Source organism: Calliopsis andreniformis, unplaced genomic scaffold, assembly GCF_051401765.1.
Source record: "Calliopsis andreniformis isolate RMS-2024a unplaced genomic scaffold, iyCalAndr_principal scaffold0106, whole genome shotgun sequence".
Taxonomy (NCBI): Eukaryota; Metazoa; Arthropoda; class Insecta; order Hymenoptera; family Andrenidae; genus Calliopsis; species Calliopsis andreniformis.
This window is the reverse complement of record NW_027480515.1, coordinates 283602-290744: the sequence shown is the minus strand read 5'-3', so window position 1 is coordinate 290744 and position 7143 is coordinate 283602.

The window sequence follows — 7143 nt, the reverse complement described above, 5'->3', positions numbered from 1 at the left end:
CAACCCTCAGTCCCCATCCTCAATTCTCAATTCTCAACCCTCAATACTCAACCCTCAATCTTCAATCCTCAATAATCAATCTCCAATCCTAGATCCCCAATCCCTAATCCTCAATCCTGAATACTCAATCTTCAATCCTCAGTCCCCGGTCCTCAATCTTCAATCCTCAACGCTCAATCCTCAATCCTCAATCCTCAGTCCTCAATCCTCAATTCTCAATCCCCAATCCTCAATATTCAATCCTCAATCCTCTATCCTCAATACTCAATCCTCAATCTTCAATCCTCAATAATCAATCTTCAATCCTCAATCCTCAATCCTCAGTCCTCAATCCTCAATCCTCAATCCTCAACCCTCAATCCTCAATCCTCAATCTTCAGTACTCAATACTCAATCATGAATCCTCAATCCTCAATCCTCAATCCTCAATCCTCATTCTTCAATCCTCAATACCCAATCCTCAATCTTCAATCCTCAATCCTCAATCCTCAATTCTCAATCCTCAATCCTCAGTCCTCAGTCCTCAAACCTCAATCCTCAACCCTCAGTCCCCATCCTCAATTCTCAATTCTCAACCCTCAATACTCAACCCTCAATCTTCAATCCTCAATAATCAATCTCCAATCCTAAATCCCCAATCCCTAATCCTCAATCCTGAATACTCAATCTTCAATCCTCAATCCCCGGTCCTCAATCTTCAATCCTCAACGCTCAATCCTCAATCCTCAATCCTCAGTCCTCAATCCTCAATTCTCAATCCCCAATCCTCAATATTCAATCCTCAATCCTCTATCCTCAATACTCAATCCTCAATCTTCAATCCTCAATAATCAATCTTCAATCCTCAATCCTCAATCCTCAATCCTCAATCCTCAATCCTCAATCCTCAACCCTCAATCCTCAATCCTCAATCTTCAGTACTCAATACTCAATCATGAATCCTCAATCCTCAATCCTCAATCCTCAATCCTCATTCTTCAATCCTCAATACCCAATCCTCAATCCTCAATCCTCAATCCTGAATCCTCAATACTAAAGCATCAATCCTCAATTCTGAATACTCAATAGAACATCCTGAATTCTCAGGATTCAATACTCAAAGCTCAAACCTCAAACCTCAGCCATCATCCTCAAACATCAAACCTCAATCCTCAATCTTCAATCATCAATACTCAATCTTCAATCCTCAATCCTCAATCCTCAATCCTCAATCGTCAGTCTTCAATCCTCAATCATCAATCCTCAATCCTCAATCCTCAATCCTCAATATTCAATCCTCAATACTCAATCTTCAATCCTCAATCCGCAATCATCAATCCTCAATCCTCAATCCTCAGTCATCAATCCTCAATCTTCAATACTCAATCGTCAATCCTCAGTCCTCAATCCTCAATCCTCGACCCTCGTATCTCAAACCTCAATCCTCAACCCTCAGTCCCCATCCTCAATTCTCAATTCTCAACCCTCAATACTCAACCCTCAATCTTCAATCCTCAATAATCACTCTCCAATCCTAGATCCCCAATCCCTAATCCTCAATCCTGAATACTCAATCTTCAATCCTCAATCCCCGGTCCTCAATCATCAATCCTCAACGCTCAATCCTCAATCCTCAATCCTCAGTCCTCAATCCTCAATCCTCAATCCCCAATCCTCAATATTCAATCCTCAATCCTCTATCCTCAATACTCAATCCTCAATCTTCAATCCTCAATAATCAATCTTCAATCCTCAATCCTCAATCCTCAATCCTCAATCCTCAATCCTCAATCCTCAACCCTCAATCCTCAATCCTCAATCTTCAGTACTCAATACTCAATCATGAATCCTCAATCCTCAATCCTCAATCCTCAATCCTCATTCTTCAATCCTCAATACCCAATCCTCAATCTTCAATCCTCAATCCTCAATCCTCAATTCTCAATCCTCAATCCTCAGTCCTCAGTCCTCAAACCTCAATCCTCAACCCTCAGCCCTCATCCTCAATCCTCAATCCTTATTCCTCAGTCCGCAACCTTCAATCCTCAATACTCAATTTTCAATCCTCAATCCTCAATCCTCAATCCTCAATGCTAAATCCTCAATCATCAATCCTCAATCTTCAATACTCAATCCTCAATCCTCAATCCTGAATCCTCAATACTAAAGCATCAATCCTCAATTCTGAATACTCAATAGAACATCCTGAATTCTCAGGATTCACTACTCAAACCTCAAACCTCAAACCTCAGCCATCATCCTCAAACATCAAACTTCAATCCTCAATCTTCAATCATCAATACTCAATCTTCAATCCTCAATCCTCAATCCTCAATCCTTATTCCTCAAACCTCAATCCTCAATTCTGAATCCTCAATCCTGAATCCTCAATCTTCAGCCCTCAGTCCTCAACAATCAGGTGACAATCCTCAATCCTCAATAGAATATCATCAATTCACAGTTTTCAATACTCAATACTCAATCAGCAATCTTTAAACCTCTATCCACAAACATCAATTCTCATAACTCAACCCTCAACACTCAGTCCCCAATCCTCAATCTTCAATCCTCAATCCTCAATCCTCAATCGTCAATCCTCTATCCTCAATCTTCAATCCTCAATACTCAATCATCAATCCTCAATCGTCTATCCTCAATCCTCAATCCTCACGCCTCAATCGTCAGTCTTCAATCCTCAATACTCAATAATCAATTTTCAATCCTAGATCCTCAATCCCCAATCCTCAATCCTTAATCCTCAATCTCCAATCCGCAATACTCAATCTTCAATCCTCGGTCCTCAGTCCTCAATCCTCAATTCTGAATTCTCAATCCTGAATCCTCAATCTTCAGCCCTCAGTCCTCAACAATCAGTTGTAAATTCTCAATCCTCAATAATATATCATCAATTCACAGTTATCAATACTCAATATTCAATCTGCAATCCTCAAAAATCTATCCACAAACATCAATTCTCATCACACAACCCTCAACACTCAGTCCCCAATCCTCAATCTTCAATCCTCAATCCTCAATCCTCAATCCTCAATCCTCAATCCTCAATCTTCAATCATCAATACTCAATCATCAATCCTCAATTCTCAATCCTCAATCCTCAATCCTCAATCCTCAATCGTCAGTCTTCAATCCTCAATACTCAATATTCAATCCACAATCCTGAATCCTCAATCCTCAATCCTCATTCGTCAATCCTCAATACCCAATCATCAATCTTCAATCCTCAATCCTCAATCCTCAATTCTCAATACTCAATCCTCAACCCTCAATCTTCAATCCTCAGTCCTCAATACTCAATCCTCAATCCTCAATCCTCAATCCTCAATCATCAATCCTCATTCTTCAATACTCAATCCGCAATCCTCAATCCACCAATCCTCAATCCTCAATCCTCAATCATCAATCCTCAATCTTCAATCCTCAATACTCAATCTTTAATCATCAATCCTCAATCCACAATCTTCATTCTTCAATCCTCAATTCTGAATCCTCAGTCCTCAATCCTCAATCCTCAATCCTCAATCCTCAATGTTCAATCCTCAATACCGAATCCTCAATCTTCAATCCTCAATCCTCAATCCTCAATCCTCAATTCTCAATTCTCAATCCTCAATCCTCAGTCCTCAGTCCTCAGTCCTAAAGCCTCAACCATCAACCATTAGCCTTCATCCTCAATCCTCAATCCTCATTCCCCAATCCTGAGCCTTCAATCCTCAGTTCTCAATCTTCAATCCTCAATCCTCAATCCTCAATCCTCAATCCTCAATCCTGAATCATCAATCCACAATCTTCAATACTCAATCCTCAATCCTGAATCCTCAATCCTCAATACTCAACCATCAAAACTCAATTCTCAATACTCAATAGAATATCCTGAATTCTCAGGATTCAATGCTCAAACCTCAAACCTCAAACCTCAGCCCACATCCTCACTCCTCAATACTCAATCCTCTATCCTCAACCCTCAATCCTGAACACTCAATCTTCAATCCTCAATCCTCAATCCTCAATCCTCAAACCTCAATCCTCAATCCTCAATCATCAATCCTCAATACTCAACTTTCAATCCTCAATCCTCAATCCTCAATCCTCAATCCTCATTCTTCAATCCTCAATACCCAATCCCCAATCTTCAATCCTCAATCCTCAGTCCTCAATTCTCAATCCTCAATCCTCATTCCTCAGACCTCAAACATAAATACTCAACCCTCAGTCCTCGTGCTCAAACCACAGCCCTCAATCCTCAATCCTCAATATTCCATCTTTAATATTCAATCTTCAGTCCTCAATTCTCAGTCCTCAATCCTCAATCCTCAATCCTCAACGTTCAATCCGCAATACCCAATCCTCAATATTCAATCCTCAATTGTCAATCCTCAATGCTCAATCCTCAATCCTCAATCCTCAATCCTCAATCCTCAGTCCTCAAACCTCAATCCTGAATCCTCAATCCTGAATCCTCAATCTTCAGACCTAAGTCCTCAACAATCAGTTGTCAATTCACAATCCACAATAGAATACCATCAATTCACGGTTTTCAATACTCAATACTCAATCAGCAATCTTTAAACCTCTATCCACAAACATCAATTCTCATAACTCAACCCTCAAGACTCAGTCCCCAATCCTCAATCTTCAATCCTCAATCCTCAATCCTCAGTCCTCAATCCTCAATCCTCAATCTTCAATCCTCAATACTCAATCATCAATCCTCAATCCTCTATCCTCAATCCTCAATCCTCAATCCTCAAGCCTCAATCGTCAGTCTTCAATCCTCAATACTCAATCTTCAATCCTCAGTCCTCAATACTCAATCCTCGATCCTCATTCTTCAATCCTCAATACCCAATCCTCAATCTTCAATACTCAATCCTCAATCCTTAATTCTCAACCCTCCATCCTCAGTCCTCAGTCCTCAAACCTCAATCCTCAACCTTCAGCCCTCATCCTGGATCCTCAATCCTCAATCTTCAATCCTCAATACTCAATCTTCAACCCTCAATACTCAATCCTCAATCCTCAATCTTCAATCATCAATACTCAATCTTCAATCCGCAATCCTCAATCCTCAATCCACATTCCTCAAACCTCAATCCTCAACCCTCAGTACTTATCCTCAATTCTCAATTCTCAATCCTCAATCCCCAATCCTCAATCTTCAATCCTCAATAATCAATTTTCAATCCTAGATCCTCAATCCCCAATCCTCAATCCTTAATCCTCAATCTCCAATCCGCAATACTCAATCTTCAATCCTCAGTCCTCAGTCCGCAATCCTCAATTCTGAATTCTCAATCCTGAATCCTCAATCTTCAGCCCTAAGTCCTCAACAATCAGTTGTCAATTCTCAACCCTCTATAGAATATCATCAATTCACAGTTTTCAATACTCAATGCTCAATCTGCAATCTTCAAATACCTATCCACAAACATCAATTCTCATCACAGAACCCTCAACACTCAGTCCCCAATCCTCAATCTTCAATCCTCAATCCTCAATCCTCAATCCTCAAACCTCAATCTTCAATCCTCAATCGTCAGTCTTCAATCCTCAATCATCAATCCTCAATCTTAAATACTCAACCCTCAATACTCAATCCTCAATCCTCAATACTCAACCATCAATCCTCAATTCCCAATACTCAATAGAATATCCTGAGTTCTCAGGATTCAATACTCAAACCTCAAACCTCAAACCTCAGCCCTCATCCTCAATCCTCAATCCTCAATCCTCAATCCTCAATCCTCAATCTTCAATCCTCAATACTCAATCTTCAAACCTCAGTCCTCAGTCCTCAATCATCAATTCTCAACCCTAGATCCTCAATCCCCAATCCTCAACCCTTAATCCTCGTCATCAATCCTCAACCCTCAATAATCAATCCGCAACCTTCAATCATCAATACTCAATCTTCAATCCTCAATCCTCAATACTGAATCCTCAATCCTCAACCCTCAGCCCTCATCCTCAATCCTCAATCCTTATTCCTCAGTCCTCAATCTTCAATCCTCAATACTCAATTCTCAATCCTCAATCCTCAATCCTCAATACTCAATTCTAAATCCTCAACCATCAATCCTCAATCTTCAATACTCAATCCTCAATCCTCAATCCTCAATCCTCAATACTCAACCATCAATCCTCAATTCTCAATACTCAATAGAATATCCTGAATTCTCAGGATTCAATACTCAAACCTCAAACCTCAAACCTCAGCCCTCATCCTCAAACCTCAACACTCAATCCACACTCCTCAACCCTCAATCCTCAACACTCAACCTTCAATCCTCAATCCTCAATTCTCAATCCTCAATCCTCAATCCCCAGTCATCAATCTTCAACCTTCAATACTCAATCCTCAACCTTCAATCCTCAATTCTAAATTCTCAATCGTCTGTACTCAATCCTCAATCGTCAGTCCTCAATCCCCAATCCTCAATCTTCAATCCTCAATGCTCAATCCTCAATCCTCAATCCTCAGTCCTCAATCATCAATCCTCAACGCTCAATCCTCAATCCTCAATCCTCAGTCCTCAATCCTCAATCCTCAATCCCCAATCCTCAATATTCAATCCTCAATCCTCTATCCTCAATACTCAATCCTCAATCTTCAATCCTCAATAATCAATCTTCAATCCTCAATCCTCAATCCTCAATCCTCAATCCTCAATCCTCAATCCTCAACCCTCAATCCTCAATCCTCAATCTTCAGTACTCAATACTCAATCATGAATCCTCAATCCTCAATCCTCAATCCTCAATCCTCATTCTTCAATCCTCAATACCCAATCCTCAATCTTCAATCCTCAATCCTCAATCCTCAATTCTCAATCCTCAATCCTCAGTCCTCAGTCCTCAAACCTCAATCCTCAACCCTCAGCCCTCATCCTCAATCCTCAATCCTTATTCCTCAGTCCGCAACCTTCAATCCTCAATACTCAATTTTCAATCCTCAATCCTCAATCCTCAATCCTCAATGCTAAATCCTCAATCATCAATCCTCAATCTTCAATACTCAATCCTCAATCCTCAATCCTGAATCCTCAATACTAAAGCATCAATCCTCAATTCTGAATACTCAATAGAACATCCTGAATTCTCAGGATTCACTACTCAAACCTCAAACCTCAAACCTCAGCCATCATC